Below are 20,336 nucleotides of genomic sequence, written 5' to 3'. Positions count from 1 at the left end.
CTCCAAAAACCTAGATTACAAAGCAGAGTCAGAAAAAAAACCCATCAAATCTGTTCTTTAGTTATTTCATACAACCCCTACAGTGTGGAAACAGGCCATTTGTCCCAAGAAGTCCACACCAACCCTCCAAAGAGTACCCCACCCAGACCCATTCCCCTATTACCCAGACTAATGCATCTAGCCTACACATTCCTGAACACTATGGGCTATTTAGCATGGCTAGTTCATCTAACCTGCACATCTTTGAACTGTGGGAAGAAACCAGAGCACCTGGAGGAAACAAATACAGACACAGGGAGAACATGCAAACTCTACACAGACAGTCACCAAGGCTGGAATCAAACCCAAGTCCTTAGCGCTGTGAGGCAGCAGTGCTAACCACTGATCATTATGTCTAATCAATCTATTCAGACATATTGCCATACAGCTCTGGAGCAGTTGGGACTTGAACACAGGCATCTTAACTCAAAGATAGGAACACAATTACTGTACCACAAGAGCTTGTCTGTTCTGGTCATTTGCTTTGACATAATAATATACACCTCTCTACTCATCCTGCATTCATTACATCTTCATGACTCCAGTGGTGCCCATGATGACACAGCTCCCACAGCAAGCCTGACTGCACATGGCTGCTTCCTTCTAAAGTTGGATCCTCTTCAGAAATTTTGAACAGATGCTATTTGGGTCAGCGAGTGACAAAAGGAAAAAAATTAGTTTTGCATTCAGCACTTCCGTGAGCAGAAAGTGCTCCAAACTGCACATAGCCACATTGCTATGAAGGATTAGCAGCCAACCTGCGGACAGCAAGCTCCAACCAACAGCAACAAAATAACTGTTTTTTGATATATTAAGATTACCTGGATTCCAAGGTTCTTACCATTGAGACCATAAGATCATAAGATGTAAGAACAGAAACAGATTTTTCAGCCCATCACGTCTGCACCACCATTCAATAGGATCATGACTGATCTGATTATCCTCAACTCCACTTTCTTGACTTTGCTGCTTAGACTTTTCTATTTTTAAACTGCATTTCCTTTTGGATAAAACCAATTATTTGCCTTCTTTATCGCTTGTTGAACTTATATGTTGGTTTTTAGTGATTTATGCATGAGGACTCCAAAATCCCTCTGTGTTGTAGGTTTCTGAAATTTCTCGCCATTTAAAAAGTATTCAATTCTTCTATTCTTCCAGCCAAAATGCATAACCCACATTATATCCATCTGACACATTTTAGTCCATGCACTTAACCTGTCTATATCCCTCTGGAAATTCCTTACATCATTCTCACTACTTGCCTTCCACCTATTTTTGTTTCATCCACAAACCCAAGTATTGTACATGCACTTTCCTCATCCAAGCCATTAATATACATATTATAAATATGGCTTCAACACTGATTCCAGTAGCACCCCACTAATTATTGGTTGCCATTCTCAAAATGCCACCCCTATCCCACTTTCTGTCTTCCATTAGTTAGCCAATCCTCTATCCACGTTGATATACTACCCCTAACACCATGGGCTTTTAACTTATTCAGCAGTCTAACACAAGATTCCTACCGAAACACTTTCTGAAAATCCAAATATATTACAATGACTGCTGCTCCTTTATCTATACTGCTTATTATCTCCTCAAAGAATTCAAATAAGTTTGTCGGGCATGATTTCCCTTTCATGAAGCCATGCTGACTCTGCTTGATCATAGCATGCATTGCTAAATGGTCTGCTATTACATCCTTTATAGTATTTTCCAAATAACGGATGCTGAGCTAACTGGCCTATAGTTACCTGTGTTTTGTCTCCTTCCCTGTTAAATAAAGGTATCACATTGTCAGTTTTCTTATAATTTGGGACTTTTCCAGAATGCAGACTCTTGGAAGGTTAGCTTTAGATTTAGGTTTTATTGTCACGTGTACCAAGTAAGGAGTACAAGAATACGGGAAAAGTGATCGGCGTCATCATACATGGCGCCATCTTAGGTACCAAGTACCCAGTTACAAACATTTAGTTACAGAAGTAGAGAAATAAAGAAATAAGTTAAAAAGTTCAGGATTACAGTCTTCTCAGCAAATAAGTGGAAAACTAAAGTAATAAAGTTAAAATGTCAAACATTACAATCCTTTCTTGAGCCATGAGCTTGCAGATGCTCCAAGCAGGGCTTCCCCAAGAGGGCTTGCTCTCTCCCGTGCTGGGAATTGCTTCCACCTTCACTGGGCATAAGACCTGTCTGGGTATAACAGGCTTTGCAATCTCATGTAACAGTTCAGCCACTGCCACTATTGATGCTGACCATGGCTCCACACGCTAGGTCCCAGCCATTGCCAGACTCCATCGCTGCCGCTGCCTCCACGCACTGGACCTATTCTCCTCCACGCAGACGTCACTCAAGGTCTGCTCAAGGTCCACCCCTGATGCCAGCTGAGTTCAAGATGTAAGTAAGGCAGTTAAGAAAGTAAGAAAAGAGGAAAAAGAAGAAAAGAAAAGCAAGTGGAGTCGATGAGCTCTGGCTCAAGAACCCTACTCTGTTGCCATCTTGGATTACATACTATTGCATCCATTATCTCAGTAACCACTCCTTTTCATATCCTAGAATCTATCCTATCAAGACCAAGGGGCTTTGCTTCAAAATTGTCCTAAGGAATCTTTTACACCCACCTGGAAGGGCAGGCCTCAGTTCAACATCTCATCCAAAAGGAGTCACTTTTGACAGTGTAAGCCTTTGATAAATCTTGATTTTTTTTTAATCACGTTGTGGAGTGGGATTTGAGCGCTTAATGTCTGGCATGGATTTCAAAGGATCAATAACTGAGACACGGCTGATCAAACCACACTTACTGACAAAGGTCTGGCACAAGCCCTGGTCTTTGCTGAGTCTGCTGATCTTGGTTGGATGGACAGTTGGCTTCATTCCCCTGGAATGAAAAAGAACCAATGTAGGTTTCCACTCTGTCACAATTTTAATCTCTTATTGATCAAGAATGTGAATGCTTGATGTATCCACCACTATCTGCCATGACGGAATGGCAGTTTAATATGCATTCTACAGGTATATAAATAAAGAATGGTTTTGGTGCAAGAGTTTGGGAGCTGGCTGACACCTGTGCATTGCATCAGAGAACATCAGCAATTCCTGTGGAGAGACGATATGATGATCATGATGTATTACAGACTGTGCATGCAAATGAAAATTTCAACTTCAAATGTATATCTGTGGTGGACAAATTCCTTTCTGTCCCTCAAAGACAGCTTGCCTTTCTCTTGTGGGAAAGGATAATAGCATAAATTACAAATAAGTTATGTTATTGTTTGACAGTAATGGGACTTGGATGTCGTATACCATGGTATTTAGAAGGCTTATGTGACAACACTTGAACCTATGAATCATGTCAATGCCTTGAAAGGATACAAAGGCTTCTTTGATAAACCACAACAGAGATGGCGATGGAACTCATTCTGTCTGCTGGAGTCTGCACAGATCGGAAAATTAGTAGACAATTAACTTTGATTTTAAATATGGCTGTGAAGTTGAATGAGAGAAATACAGCTAACATCGTGTCTTCAACTGTCGACATTTTCTAAGCTATGAGTCTCAAATTCTATTATTGGAATAATTATAAATTGACACAGGGAGCAGAATTTAGTGGTCGCAACAGCTTGCCAATCCACTAGCTGGAGTCACTGGTAATCCTGCTGTGACCTTTTCCAGTCTCAGGCAGGGGTTAGGTGTAAAATGCAGGACAATTTCTACAGCCAGTGCATCTCTGTGCCGGGCGCAAGATGCCTGAGAGAATGACTACTATCCCCCCTACCATGCTCCACACTACAGACAGGCCTATGAGGATATTCCTGGAATCTTGTCCACAGAGTATAACCCCATGGTGCCACTGGGTTGAATACCAGCAATAACAGAGTGAAACCCGTAAGAAACCCTTAATTAGTCACTTAAAGACTTTAATTGGCCACCAGACAGGAAGATAGTTCTTGTTATAACTGTGTAAAATCAGAAACACAACAGGCTCCCCACTATACATCTTTCTGCTCCATTGTCTGGTCAGGGAAGCATTAAATGAAGTACATGGTGTTTGGACCTATCTTTCAATCTTATGCAGTGATGTCAGAGTGTACCTGTTGCAAATATTTACAATAAGAATGTTCCATTTACAGTAGGAGTACATTGACCACAAAGGTAATAAAAGTTTTATTTATTCAAAGCAGATTTCTTACTTTTTCTTGCACACAAGCCAGTGGCCTTCTTATAATACAGTGAGCTTAATTTTCTTTTGCTTCTTGACACAAGTCTTTTGGTAAAAAAATGATTGGGAAATCCTGGAAGGATATCATCCATCCCCAAGGGGTTATTGTTTGTGTCAGTGCTTTGGGATAACAATGGATGTGATGTTCACTGTGCAAAACCCACTCTAGGCCATGATCATGTCGTTTCCCCACATTGAGTGTAATATGCTTTTTCAAATGTGCAGTGTGTTATATATAACTGAATAAGAAAATAAAATTTGGTTCGCAGAATGGTCATGTGATATGACTAAGATACCTGGAAGTTGATATCTATGCATTCAGGATGAACACAAGTTCAAGAAGGCACCAATTTTGTTGAAAAACATTTAAGCAATCTTTTTTGCATTCGCTAAAAATCAATCGTCTGACATATTTTGCATTGAAACACTTCAATGCATTGCAAACATGTCACTGTCACTCTGTGTCCTGTTCTAGCTTTTCTGCTTCCTCAACAACTGAGGCACTATTCCTTTAACTGCTTTAGAATAATTGGAGTCTATTGCTATCTGGAAGAAACTGAAAACTCATTTCTGCAATCTACCAAAAAAAGGGAAAGAGTTATAACTACAGGAAGAATGTTTCTGAAAGGATGAAACATAAGTGGATGTGTTTAAACTGGTTAGTAAAATATTGAAGGAACTAGATGAGACTTGAACTCATGCTCCTCGATCTTTAGCTTGGATTTTTGGATAACTATTGAATTGATATTACCACTATGCTACCACCTCCCCTATTCAGGTAGGTAAATTAAGGAAAATTGGCCACTTAGGGAAACATGAAAACCAGTAACATCAATCAAGTGTGCCTCCTCATGGTTGATCAAAGAGCAATGTTAACTAATTCCTATGGGAACCTATAGGCTAAGATGGGGGATACTCCGACTAAAGAGAGAAATGTAGATCCAAAGGATTAAACCCTGCAGAGGAGAGGAAAGGTAGTAGAAAAAGTTGTAAAAGACTGAAAGAAGTTTAAAAGCCGTTGATATTTATGCCATACAGCTTTTTTTTATATCAAAGTAGAGCGGTGTGATTTAACACAGGTTTGAAAACTCCAGAAGCATAGTCAGGCTATTGCCCTGAGAATACTTCCAGATGATAGCCTCCAACTGTTTCAGCTTCACACTCACTGCAATATAACTACAACTGGTGCACAGCAGCATTTAAAAAGTTGCCAAATTTCATTCTTTTATCTTTTTATGGTTAGTGAAGACTGACTTTGAACAACTGTTTGGTTATTTTAAAATTTAACTGGCTGCTGATTAAAACACCATGGTAATAAAAATGACCAATGGAAAACAAGATTCTTTTGCCAGTGCCTCAGCATCAAGGAAGCTTCAGATCAGCACATATCATATAACCATGTCCAAACATCGCCCACACTAAAAAATGGTTAGCTTTATTAAAGCTTTCAAACAGCCATTTTTGATGAGACTCAGAAGTCTTCAACAATAAAACGCTGATTAAGCAACTCCTTGTTGTAGCTGTCAAGCAATCCTGGGCACAAGTCAGCTAGTTAATCCTCGGACATTCAGTCTTACTTAAGATAATAGGCAAAAGATGAGGCAAAATTGACCCAGAAGTTAAAGGTCGTGCCCCCCCCAGGGGTTTGACCTATTCATTTGTAATCTGCAATGAGTGGTGCTGTCTAAAAGACTTCTTCCCCCAGACATCTGCCATTATCCTCCAGAAAGGAGTTAACACAGATTGCCAACATTCATTGCAGAATTCTTATGTTGATGGCTGAGACTTGCTTCAGCTGGCTAATATTTAATTTTGTTTTACGTTTAAGGAAGAGAAGACCCAGAAGTAAAAAGAGAGAACAGGATAGAGACCATCAAGGCTATGCTTCCATATAAACAATGGCTGACTGTTTTCATCATTTCTATGGCTCATTTCCCTCCAAGACATCAAAGAAAAGAAAACAAATGCAGGATGCTTACTCCCTTTAAATAATGTTAGGACACACCATCTTTCAAGTCTTCTATTATTTCTGGTACCTTGTAGCAATACAGCAATGTTTACTGTTACAGTCATTGTCCGGTTCAGCTCATTATTTACTTAAGGGGGAAGTCAACTGTAGGAGGAGGTACTTTCAATTTAACGTCTTTATCCATTTGTTTGTTTTTCATTGTTTTCTTATAAGCATTCTGTTTCTGAATAGAGAGCCTTAGTTGAAACAGGGCTCCCCTGAGAGATAAGAATATAGATAGTTCAATCAAAGGAACTTGCTGTGTTGACATCAGGTGAGAGAGAGGTGGCCTTGAGGAGTGAGTCCAATAGCCAGTGTCAGTATAGAAGGGTCTTATAAAACAACTGGGACTTATCATTTTCTTTGTAGCACAGCTCCTGAATGATATTTATCATAAATAGACAAAAATTATGCTCATGTGAGGCAGGAAGTTGCAAGGAAGTAGGTACAAAATGGATGAGTCAAGAGTATGGTGCTGGAAAAGCACAGCAGGTCAGGCAGCATCCGAGGAGCAGGGAAATAGATGTTTTGGGCAAAAGCCCTTCATCAGGAATGGGCTTTTGCCTGAAATGTCGATTTTCCTGCTCCTCAGATGCTGCCTGACCTGCTGTGCTTTTCTAGCACCACACACTTGACTCTAATCTCCAGCATCTGCAGTCCTCACTTTCGCCTACAAGATGGATGGGATAAACCAACAGAGAACAATTCTTCAGCACACTGATGTCACTGAACAGCAATCATATGATGTAAAACAGTTGGTACGGATGGTGAGTTAAAATGGCTGTTCTCCCAATGTGCTTACAACCCTAATCTTCATTCTGTCACACACTGAAATTCAGTCAGAAAAATGTTTCCTTTCCTGACAGGAGTGAGGGTCTAATTTAAATAGCAGGCAGGGCAGCACAGTGGCTCAGTGGTTAGCACTGCTGCCTCTCAGCACTAGGGACCTGGGTTAGATTCTAGCCTTGGGTGACTGTGTGGAGTTTTGTTCATTCTCCCTTTGTCTGTATGGGTTTCTGCCATGTGTAATGGTTTCCTCCCAAAGATGTGCTGGTTAGGTGGAGTAGCCATGGTAAACGTGGGATTATGGGGGTGGGTCTTAAGTGGGATGCTCTTCAGAGGGTTAGTGCAGATTCAATTGGCGGAATGGCCTTATCTGCTCTGAAGGGATCCTAGGTCTGACTGATTTGAATTTTAACAATTGGCCCAATTAAGGCCCACAGATCCTTTAATCCAAGTGAGCAGGTTTTAATGGAAAAATTGGAATCTTGTCTTTTGGCTGGAGTGTACTCTGGGAATCCTGCTAGGTGAGATGGCACCTGATCAGAGGGCAGCAGCTGTCATAGAGAGCACCCACCAGTGGGGGAATGGTGGTAGTTGTCAGCATTGTACCCACCTGAGGCTCAGAATCTTAAAAGGATTTGCTTTTTGGAATTCTGACATTTTGACTTCTGATGTGATTTTGAGTATCAGCAGTGATGAACAGAAACCTTAACTGGGTATTAAATTTCCACTTAAGGGCATTCTTGCATTTGTGCCATGGAGGACCTTTCCCACGGATATGTTTAGAAATGGAGGCTTCATAGAGGCAGCTGTTATGAAGCAGCTGGTGGTTCAGTAGTGGAAGAAGCTCCATCTCCCAAACAGGGGCTCTGAAGCAAGAAAGGCCTCACTAAAATGTCTGGCTGAAGGGGTATATGTTGAAGTACCACATAGTGATTATGCAGCCTCAGTGGCATCCATATCTCCCCGTTCAGCTTCCAAAATTCCAGGGGTGCCAACCCTCTCATTCTGCAGCATCAGGAACCCAATCATTGGACAGTGAGTTGCTACCTCCCAGGAAAATAGCAATGCCAGCCTCGTTGCACAAAATTGTGGGCTCACAATTCTAGCATTGGTGTTCTGATCTGTTGACTACAGTCTGCCTTTGTCATTATTTCAATAAATCTTTCTCCCACCTCTTTAACATTACATAAATCTACAATTCCCTCAATCAAATGACCATCTGAGAGCACCACATACTCCCCTATCATTCTAAATTTCAAGCCTGTTTTTATAATCTCAAGACATCAAAAGGAATCTGCATTGCAACCATTATAGCTTTTGGATCACTACCTCAGGGTATGGTGCTGGTTTCATGGTAATGTCTCTAAACCAGAAACGCAGCCTAATGTTCAAGGGACTTCGATTCAACACATTTTTTAAAAAGTTAGTTGAAAAGTGACCACATTAACATTGTTGTAAAAATCCATCTGTTTCAATAATGCCCTTTCAGGAAGAAAATCTGTTATCTGTACCTGGTCTGGTGTACATGAGCCTTCAAACCCACAGCCATGCAGTTGACTCTCAACCATCCCCTGAAATAGCTTAACAACCCACTCAATGAGAAGGGGCAATTAGGGACAGGCAATAAATGCTGGCCCAGCCAGTGACACCCACATCCCATGAACAAATAAACAAAAGCTTCTTCTTTTCTGGTACTGTTGCATTCCTTAAAACAAACAATAATAAAAATGAAACTTGTCAAAATGTATCAAGGTTAATGCTCAGTGCAATGTTTCCAAAACTAAACATAGGTTTTCCCAGTGGAAATGCGTTAAAACAAAGTAGAATGTTTTTGACAAACACTGGCCAACTGAGCGAAACTAAAACCCAGCAGAAAGCTACACAGGCTGCATCTAATCTGATATGAATGTGTCTGACACACAAGGGGAGTCCTGTTCATTTGGACGGACAGTTAATATTAGGCTGTCTGCCCATGGGCTACAAGTTGTTCACAGGTGTTCTCAAGGATAAACAGCTGCTGTGTGCTGCAATTTGAACAGCACAAAGTGGTACTTTGCCTCCAGGTGGGGGAGGGGAAAAACAGCTCCAGCAAGAAACTGGAGACAGTCTGCTTCAGGAACAACACTGTTAAGCAGGATTTTATTGCCTCACCTATTCGTCTCACTGGATTACTTGACCTGACCACTTGGACAAAATCAGATGAATGAAATATACAAGAAAATCATTCAGCAATTCCAGCCTTGAGTGGTTGATTTTTTTTTCTCTTTACTTCCTGCCAACATCTGCTACTTTCGGCAAATGTATTCTAAACATCTGGAAAAGTCAGTAATTAATCCTTGATCGTTTGTTTGAAGCAAAAGTTCAATTATGAGTCTGAAATTTTAAGAAGAATGGAGATAAGCAGCGAAATGGAAAACCTGCATTTTCATATCATACCCTGACTGACTTCAGAACATTGTAAAGTCAATGAAGTACTTTTGCACTGCAGTCACTCTATTTAATCCCATTCACCCTGCATCTAATTTTAAACCATTTAATTCAAGCACCCCCATTTGACACATCTTCGCCAAATTAACAGGAGTTAATTGCAGCTCCAGGCACCACATTATTGTCAATATTCTAAATGGGGAAAGCAGTCCTTTTCCTTTGTCTCTCCTCAATTTTGAATGGCATGGGCTTTTAAGCAAAGGTTCCATTGATGGTGGCAACTCTCTGGGACCTTAAACAACTGTTTTTCATCTTCACCATTACAGCCTCCTCAAAGCTCTGCACTCTCCTATTTTCAGCTAATGCTCACACATATATGCCTCTTCAGGAACTCCAGAATAGTGAACAAGAGTGAGTATGCTGACTTTACCCCGTGGTCCACGGGGAATGAGGTGACTCCTAGCATTTCTAGAATTCATGTCTAAGTAACTTGTAATAGGCAATAAAGTGGTAGAGGCATGTGCAATCATAACATTTTAAAAGCATCTGGATGGGTATATGCTGGCAAATGGGACTGGGTCAGATTGAGATGTCTGATTAGTGACTTGGACTGAAGGATCTGTTTCCGTGCTGTATGACTCTGTGACAACACAAAAAGTGGCTACTCAGCCAATCAGATCCATGCTGACACACTGCAAGAGTAACTCAATTGGTCCCAGTACCCATTCTTTCATCATAGCCCTGCAAATTCTTTCCCTTCCAGTACTTATCCAAAGCCCATTTAAAAGCAATGATGGAATCTGCCTTCATCTCCTTTAAGGCAATGTATTCATAATCATAACCACTTAGTGTATAAAAAGATTACCACATACCACTTTTGTTTTATTTTGTGACTCTCTTTAAAGCCGTGACTCTCCTTAAAGCCGTGTCCTCTGGATCTCAAGTATTTGCCAACAGGGAAATATCTCTTTACTTACAGTGTCTAGACCCCTGTAATGTTAGAACACCACAAGAAAATTGCCTCATAACCCTTTCCAAGAACAATCACAAAATTTTCAATCAACTGACATCACTGGAGTCCCTAATTTTTGGAACCATTCTCACAGATCTTCTTTGCAGCCTTTATAAAGTCTTCACATTCTTTTGAAAATAGGGTGCCCAGAATTGACACAATACTCCATAAACACCTCTGCTTTTAAAACTCAGAATCCCTTTGGCTTTTTTAGTCATTTTCTCAACCTGCTTTATTAACTTCAATTATTTGTGTACATACAATACATCTAATGTACTATCTTTAAAGTTATACTTGTTACCATACATTGCCTCCCCTCCTTCTTTCGACCAGAATATATCACTTCACACTGCATTCGCTGAATGTATCACTTCAGACTTTAAGTTTATCATTATCTTCCTCTCAATTGACCCTTCCAACCTTGGACTTAATTGTCAGGGGGAGAGGTGGGAAGGTGACACTCTAGCCCACAACCTCCCACTATATCATATTGCCTCCATGTGCCTTTCAGACCTTCTCTGAGGAGGAAGGTATATTCCAGCTCTAGTATTCAGAAATATTTAATAACCACTGTCCATTTCTTGATCCTCAAACTTCAGTTAGTTAATGTTTTATTGGTGCTACTATGATGTCTTTATTACAGGGCTATCAGGGGGCACCAATGTGCCTAATATGTTGTTATTTGATCAATCTCTTTGCAAATAATGATTCTTGTGTGAGATACCCACTGCAGGTAAACAGTGAAGTTTAATCTAAATTTGGTTGATTAAAACATATCCTAGCAACTTTTAAGATACAAATTTGTATTACCATGCTTCTTTTCAGCACCATTCATATTTTGTGCAATAAGAATGACATACCAGGTGTAATTTAATGTAGGCTTTAGCCCACCAGCGTAAAACCTAGACTAGGATGAAGCTCCCAGTCACCTTCACCAAGGATTATTGCTTAATCCCTAGAGACAGGGTGAGTGGGAATAGATTGGGTTCAAAGGGAGAAAGTCCCTGACAAGGAGAGTCCAATGTAAGGGGAGGGGTTAGGGTCTCAGTGGGTACCTCCTTCCTGATGTCAGGACACTCGATTAAATACTTTTATAGGGGACACATTGTACCCAACCTCCTCTTCTCTGGTCAGATAAACTACAAAAATTCAAGTGAATCCCTGAATCGCCACTAAATTGCATTGAGCTCTGAATTTATGGCCTTTTAAATAGCTCAACATGGAGTCCATTTAGCCTCAGTGGGTCAGTACCTGATGTCAGTCCATTACCACCACTAAATAAAAGGAGTGGGTCAGTTTTCCTGATGGAAGGAGTGGGCTGCGTAGTCATCAATCGATTACACAAGCCATTCTAACACCGTACCCACTCTGAGTGACTCCATTAAATCTCAGTTACCACCTCCATCATTCTTACCTGTCATTCTTAAACACCCTTTCATATACCTGTTGGGTTTTGAGTCTTCCTTGGTCCACTGTCCAATCACATGTCACTGTTCTCATCAGCAGCATCTGCCTTATACCTTTCAAATCCAGCTTTAATACTGCCCTCACAGATGGGAAAAAAACTCTCTCCTAGCATCCTAGGCCATGGACAGGGAACACGCTATCATTGAATTAGATGTTTAACCATGATTGTAATAAGCAGGAGCAGGTTCAAAGGGTGAAATAGCCTACTCCTGCTCCTATTTTCTATGTCTATGTCTAAGTTTTAAGTTAATGTATGGTGGCTCAGTGGTTAGCACTGCTGTATCACAGTGCCAGGGACACAAGTTCCAGCCTTGGGTGACTGTCTGTGTGGAGTTTGCATATTTTCCCCATGTCTGCGTGGGTTTCCTCTGGATGCTCCGGTTTCCTCCCACAGTCCAAAGATGTGCAGGTTAGGTGAATTGATCATGCTAAATTGCCCATAGTGTTCAGGGATATGTAGGTTAGGTGCATTCGTTCGGAGTAAACGTAGAGTAATAGGTTAAGGGAATTGGTCTGGGTAAGTTGCTCTTCGGAGGGTCAATGTGAACTTGTTGGGCCAAATGGCCTGTTTCCACACTGTAGGGATTCTATGATAGTGCTAAAGTGTGGGAAGAAGGGGCGCAGGTCTGTTTCAAATGGTGGAAAGTATTGAACTTGAATAATTTTAAGTTTTTTTTTAATTGGTTGTTGCATTGTTGAAAGAATGGCGTTTGTCAGATGTTGATTTATGGGAGTGAGGGTGGACTCACTTGCTGGCACTGTTGGAGTTTTGTGCAAGCTGTGTGTCAGTTGATTTTGCAGTTTCATGGTGCTGTGGATTGAGTGAAGGGTTATAGTTTGTGAGTCCTATTTGTGCAGATGAAACAGGGAATTGTGGTTTTAGTCAACTGTTGCTGTGTGGTGTAGGATAAGGAATTGGCTTGATAGAAGGAGATCGTTGACAGTTGCTTTCCCTGATGGTTGGGATTTCAATTGGGTGTAGATAAGAACCCATAATGTAATGAAAGGTGGTTTGTTAGTAGAAGATAGTGACCGCTATCCCCATCTGCTCTCATGACTCTTTGTTTTAACTGTAAATGGGCACAGTTGCTTTACCACCCCATAAAATTAGCCATCCTGGACTATGATCAACCACAAATCTCAAATAATTTATTGCTGAGCAAATTATCTAAAACTTCAAAAATCCTTGGCTTTTATAATTTACTTCTGGCTAACTGAACAGTGCCTTACTTTAACCCTTTTTTTTAACTGCATCTCTTGTCTTTTTTTCTTTCATTCACCAAAGTTCCTCCATAAACTATCTGGGTTTCCAACATCCATTCATGTTACATCAATTATTTCCACCAAAAGACCTATAATTATCTTCCTCTTATCATCTCTCATCTTTCTTTATATTATAGGTTCTTACCCATCACGAGGCATCGTAAATGCTGTAGACATGGGTCTTTATATTATTAACATGCTCGTTAAACTAAAGCTCTGTCGAAAGCTCCTCTTTTGAAATTTAATCCAAATTCCTGTCCACAAAAAATTTCACACAGGCCAGCAGGTAGCTATAATACCTGATGTGAAGCTGAGCTGGATGTCTGCACGATCATATGTTTGTTCCCTGTTCAGTTTACTGATTCAGAAGTCACAGCACCAGATTGTAATCCAACAGTTTTATTTGAAATTACAAGCTTTCAGAGCACTGCTCCTTCATCAATTTACTGATCTCAGTGGTAGAAGTGGTTTCAGTATCACAGAGTTAGCAAAGGTAAATTTAGCCACTTTTGTTACTGTTTGCTAGTTAATGGAAAGCATATGTTTGCGAAAAGACAGGTGAGCACAGGATTTGACTCAGCTGTAATTCTCCCTTAGTCCTGCCATGTTTCAATATATCTGTGATCATGGGCGTGTCCTATTTGAACTGCACTCACAAAAGGGTTAAAGTTTGCTGAGTGGCCTTAGGATTTGACAACTGACATTTTGTAAAACAAATTAATTAATAGTTTCCTAGTCCTTAATACATCTGTGACGTACATGAAGGGTTGCTCGAGTCAATTTCCAACAGCTGACAACGACTTGATATGCTTAAATTACATCTTGCATTACGATTTTAATTTGGTGTTGCAACAAGATTACACACTGCGCCAGTCTGAGTGTTAGGGAGTGAACAAAAGCTTAAAGCAAAGGTGTGGCAATACAAGGAAAATAACAACTGGGAAATGTTTTCACATGTGATATCAACTTTGCTATTTTACTGTTTAGCTCTAATAAGAATCTCAATTTCTACGCAAACCAAGTCATGACTCTCAGGCCTGGATTTTTTGCCACCAAGAGGGTCTCTCTGTCATTTCAAAAATGGAAGCTGGTCCTGGAGATGCTCCATTCCTGAGAGTTGCATTTCCCATTTTTAGGGGATGCAGGAAAGGAGTTGGGTGGTTGGGATTTGTACATAGCCAGTTCATGGAGGGAGATGGCCATTTAAATCATTTCTTGCATTCGATTGAGTCAGACTTTGGTAGCCCAGGAATATGAAACCCAAAATCTGCAGAAGAAACCTGGCAGGGACAGTTCTCAACTTCATGCATTCCTTTGGAGAGGTAAGGATCCCCTTTCAAATGGTACCAGAACACCTTTAGGGGATGTTACATGCCTTTGTCGCTGGGAGGACAGGTGGTATTGTAAAGGTCTCTCTTGGAACAGCTATAAAAGCTGGCATAAATATGCACAAGCTCATTAACTGTAGTGCTCCTTGGAATTGTTAACAAACCTGTGAAAACACAAAGGTCAGAAATGTGACTAGTAAGAGGTCCTATCAAAAGAACACAATAAGGGAGCTGTCAAAAGTGTCAAAGGGAAGGGCAAAATTGTTAATGGAACCTTGAAAAGGAAGTGTCAAAGGGAGCTATGAAGCTGTCAAGGCATTTAAAAATCCTGTCCTTTAAACATTTCAAAAAATAGCTGGAATGCTACAAAGCAAAGCTTTTTGTCATATGCTGTCTTTTGGCATAAACCTCAGGTATTCCATTACTGGATTACTGCTGCATGACTGATTTCATAACCATCAATTATCACAGTAGGGTGCCTGCCATTTCAAGTCAGGCAGCATCCGAGGAGCAGGAAAATCCACATTTCGGGCAAAAGCCCTTCATCAGGAAGGGCTTAAAATTGACTCTGATCTCCAGTATCTGCAGTACCCACTTCTGCCTGCCCATTTCAGTTTTATTCATAGCTCCACTTACATTCTTGTCTATTTTTGTGTCATCTGCAAACTTGACTATAGAACATTTACTTTTTGCATCCAAATAATGAATATATAGAGAGTAAATAATCATGGCCTGAGCACTGATCCCTATAATTTTACATTTTGGGATGAAAGTCAAGATTAGAGTGGTGCTGGAAAAGCACACCAGGTCAGGCAGCATCTGAGGAGCAGGAAAATTGACGCTTTTGGGCAAAAGCCCTTCATCAGGATTCTTGGGATGAAAGTCAGCTGCAGGTTATCTAAATCAATGATGCCAGACACAGACAAACACAAGTGAACAAAGTATTCCTGGAAACTGCTTTTGGGCAAAAAGACAGAGGATGATAGATTCATAACAGCAGAACTGGAGGGCTTGCTTTCTATCACTGTTTTTCTCATAGCCTCTTGCTCTTCATTTTTGTAGTAGACACTCTCCCCTTTTTTAAATTTTATACCCACGATACTATGGATGTTTTATGTTGCATTTCATTATTTTTATCAGAATTATTAAGCAATAAAATTCCTTTTCTTTCATTCAAGGAAATCTTGCAATTGACTTGACCATTTCTGAACTGGTGAACTGTGTTTAACTGATATGTGATGTAGCTGCATGCTAAAAAAAAATTAGAAATCCATCGTTGTGGCCAACCAAGGGAGTAAAAAGAAGGGGAGATGATGCACCCCTCCTCATGTGGTTATAGGTAAACATCGTCATAAACTAAGGAGAAAAACCAATTCCTAAGTTTCCGTTTTATTTTTGGTTTCCAAAATGTGCAGTTTTCCTTTGTTTCCAGAAAAACAGAATATTCTTGTTGCTATAAGGCAATACTATAGACCTGTGAGTCTGACATTGGTGGGTAAATTGTTGGAGGTGATTCTGAAGGAAAGGATTTACATAAACTGGAGAGGCAAGGATTGATTAGGGATAGTCAGCATGGTTTTGTGTGAGGAAAATTGTGTGTCACAAAATTGATTGAGTTTTTTAATGAAGTAACCAAAAAGATTAATGAGGCCAGAGCAGTAGATATTGTTCACTCGAACTTTAATAAAGTCTTTGACAAGGCTTGATGTGGTAGACTACTTACTAAAGTTGGATCACATCGAATTCATGTCCGCTTACCAATTGGATACACAATTGGCTTTACGGTAGGAGATGGGCTGGTGGTGGAGGATTGATTTTTGAACTGAAGGCCTGTGACTAGCAGTGTTCCACAAGAATCAATACTGGGTCTACTTTTGTTTCTCATTTATATAAACAATTTGGATGATAATATAGGAGGCATGGTTAGTAAGTTTATGGATGATACCAAAATTGGTAGTATAGTGGACAGTGAAGAAGGTTATCTAAGGTTACAAAAAGATCTTGATCAAGCAAGTCAAAGGGCTGAGGAGTGGCAGATGGAGTTTAATTTGGGATAAATGTGAGGCGTTGCATTTTGGTAATACGAAAAAGGACTTTTACGATGAATGATAGGGACCTGGCTAGCGTTGAAAAGCAGAGAAACCTCGGTGTTCAGGGACATAATTCTTTGAAATTTGTGTCACAGGTACACAGGGCGGTTAACAAGGCCTTTAATATGATTGCCTTCATTCCTTAGACTATTCAGCATAGGATTTGGGACGTTGTATTGAGGTTGTACAGAATGTTGGTGAAGCCTCTTCTGGAGTACTGTGTGCAGTTCTGGTCGCCCTGTTATAGGAAGGATATTATTTAACTAGAGAGGGTTCAGAAAATGTTTACCTGGATGTTGCTGGGAATGGAGGGTATGAGTTATAAAAATGAACTGGAAAGGCTGTGACTTTTTTCACTGGAGCATAGGAGGTTGAGAAGTGACCTTATAGAGATTTGTAAAATCATGAGGGGCATCGATAAGGTGAACTGACAAGAGTCTTTTCCATAGGATGGGGGAATTCAAAACTAGAGTGCATTTTTTTTAAGATGAGAGGAGAAAGCTTTAAAAAAAATGACATAAGGGGCAACTTTTTTTACACAGAGATTGGTTCATGTGTGTAATGAACTGGCATAAAAAGCAATGGATGCATGTACAGTTACAATGTTTAAAAGACATCTGAATAAGGTTTGCAGGGATGTAGGCCAAGCACAGGAAGGTGGGGTTAGTTTACTTCAGGAACATGTTTGGCGAAGGGTCTGTTTCCATGCTTATGATTCTATGACTACTTCAACAGAGCCTTTGTCCACAAGGTGACCAGAAATTTGTTTTTCTTTTCAGTATTTTCTTAAATAGCTATGAGCCTTGATTGTTACCAGTAACTGATTTGCCAACTGCTAGATGTATTAATATAAGTAAGTGTTTCTTATTATATTATGAATGGTCCTTTCAGCTCTATCTCACTGCATTAATCATTCCCAGCTCCTTTGATTATGTCACTATGTTGTTCTGATAAACTAATGTTGAACAAAGAGATCTTGGAGTGCAGGTTCATAGTTTCTAAATTGGAGTCACAGGTAGATAGAATAGTGAAGAAAGCATTTGGCAGGCTTTCCTCTATTAGTCAGAGCATTGAATACAGGAGTTAGGAAGTCATGTTGCAGCTGCACAGGACATTGGTTAGGATGTTGTGAAACTTCAAAGGGTTCAGAAAAGATTTACAAGGATGTTGCCAAGGTTGGAGGATTTGAGCTATAGGCTGGGGCTGTTTTCCTTGGACCATCAGAAGCTGAGGGGTGACCTTGTTGAGGTTTATAAAATTATGAGTGGCATTTAAGGGTAATTAGACAAGGTCTTTTCCCTGGGGTGGGGGAGCCCAGAACTAGTCGGCTTAGGTTTAGGGTGAGAGGAGAAAAATTTAAAAGAGATCTAAGGGGCAACCTTTCCACACAAAGGGTGGTGCCTGTATGGAATGAGCTGCAAGAAGAAGTGGTGGAGGCTGGTACAATTGCAACATTTAAATTGCAACGTTTATCTAGATGGGTTTATGAATAGGAAGGGTTTAGAGGGATATGGGTCAAGTACTGGCAAATGGGACTAGATTAGATTAGCATATCTGGTCACCATGGACAAGTTGAACCAAAGGGTCTGTTTCCATGCTGTACATTTCTATGACTCTATGACCCTAAATGTATTCAAAAAAGTGGTTAAGTAAAGCATATTTCTTCTCTCTGCAATGCCAGTAAAGTAAATGGAAATTCATTAAAACTTAATTGGCGTATAAAGAAAGGAGAATTGAAAGTCATGCTTCAGTATTCAGCTAATGACCTCCACAGAGATGGTGGGGATTCTTGATGCCACATGATTTCAGAAATGAGAAAAAGACCAAATTATTTGAACAATCTTCTTACTCTAGTAAAAATTAACATTTCTATTGCAATTATGCCTTGCAAGATTCTTTTGTGAATGTCAGTAACAAAACCACAAAAGTTTAACGTCACAATCTTAATGATACTCTTGCTGTAGAATCATATATATATATAGATGTACCATGGATTTACAGGTATTTTACTGTGCAGAGGCAAGTTACCTAGCAGACTTAAGACAGTGGTAACCCAACAGAAATTACAAGTTATCTTTGTTGAATTCCTCCCCAGCGCAATTCCCCAGGACCAACCAGTGGAGAATTCCACATGACTCATTTGACTTCCCAAACACAGTGTCACATACAGCCTAGCAAACTAGACAAAAGGATTTCTTAACACTCCAGTATTAATACTTCCTTCAAGAGTAAATTTGAGCTTCCCACTTGGCTCAACTGTTTAAGGCAGTAACTGATTCAGAGATACAAGGTTGGTTCTTCCTTTACTGAGTTGAACTGCATGCCAGTTTAATGAATTCACCAATTGCCATTGGCACACCCTCACTAAAGAAGGAAATTAACCCAGGATTTGCTCATTGGAACAAACAAGAAAAGTGACCACATCCATGGATTTAAAGCAAAGCTAGGATCAGCACTTTCAACATGTAGTGGGAAAGGGATGCAAGAAGCTTTCAAAGTATACACATTTCAAATTAATGGCTGTTAGCTTTTCAGCTGCCAGGTGGGTGATACTGGCTCTGAAGATATTTTTACGCTGGTTAGATTCTTGAAATCTGACATCTGTGACCTAGCACCTGACAAAATCCATCTTGCTTATCCCAGCTGCAGAATCGTAGACTCACAGGAAGAAAATGGCTTAAGATTAGGCGTGTTAAAGGAGTCAGATCTAGTAGTGGAAATTATATGAACCAGTATTGAGACATCAGTCTCAAAGAGTATAAGAGTATAAAAGCAGATTTAGTGTTATTCTACTCGAGATTTCAGCATATAGGTCAGATGTAAAACGATTTAAACAACCAATGGATTTTATCAGGTTTTTTTAACATAGAAATTACAATATCAAAACAGGCTCAACCTCTTTAGCTCAGTCAGTTTGTGTAGGTAGAAAAGTGAATTTAAGGTCCATTGCTGCTCCAATTTCTTAAATTCTTAACTTCTTATATCTTGGTCTATAGTAGCCCCTATACAAGGAACCTTCTGAATTTCACGCATTTGCCTTTCTTCATATCTTTTAATTTCCTTTATTTTTGACCATCCATCTATTTATTCTTAAATATTGGCAGGATCTCTGCTTTAGTCATTAACATTCCTGACCTCATAACCTTCTGTGCAAATAAGGTTTCACCTAAATTATTTTCATTTAATCTCATATCAAAATCTTCTTGTTTCTAGACCTCTCAATCATTAGAAACAATTTGTTTCTATCTAATCTGTACCACCTTTATCAAAACATCTTATAATCTCCTTTGTTCTAATGATTAAAGCTCCTGACATGACAATCTTTTATTTCATACCAAATGACATTAAGTATAAGCGTAAGCATAAGCATAAGCACAAGACATAGGAGCGGAAGTAAGGCCATTCGGCCCATCAAGTCCACTCCGCCATTCAATCATGGCTGATGGGCATTTCAATTCCACTTACCCGCATTCTCCCAGTAGCCCTTAATTCCTTGTGACATCAAGAATTTATCAATTTCTGCCTTGAAGACATTTAGCGTCCCAGCCTCCACTGCACTCTGTGGCAATGAATTCCACAGGCCCACCACTCTCTGGCTGAAGAAATATCTCCGCATTTCTGTTCTGAATTTACCCCCTCTAATTCTAAGGCTGTGCCCACGGGTCCTAGTCTCCTCGCTTAACGGAAACAATTTCCT

Source organism: Chiloscyllium plagiosum, chromosome 9, assembly GCF_004010195.1.
Source record: "Chiloscyllium plagiosum isolate BGI_BamShark_2017 chromosome 9, ASM401019v2, whole genome shotgun sequence".
Lineage (NCBI taxonomy): Eukaryota > Metazoa > Chordata > Chondrichthyes > Orectolobiformes > Hemiscylliidae > Chiloscyllium > Chiloscyllium plagiosum.
The sequence above is the reverse complement of the archived record's forward strand: the minus strand, read 5'-3'. Positions refer to the sequence as shown.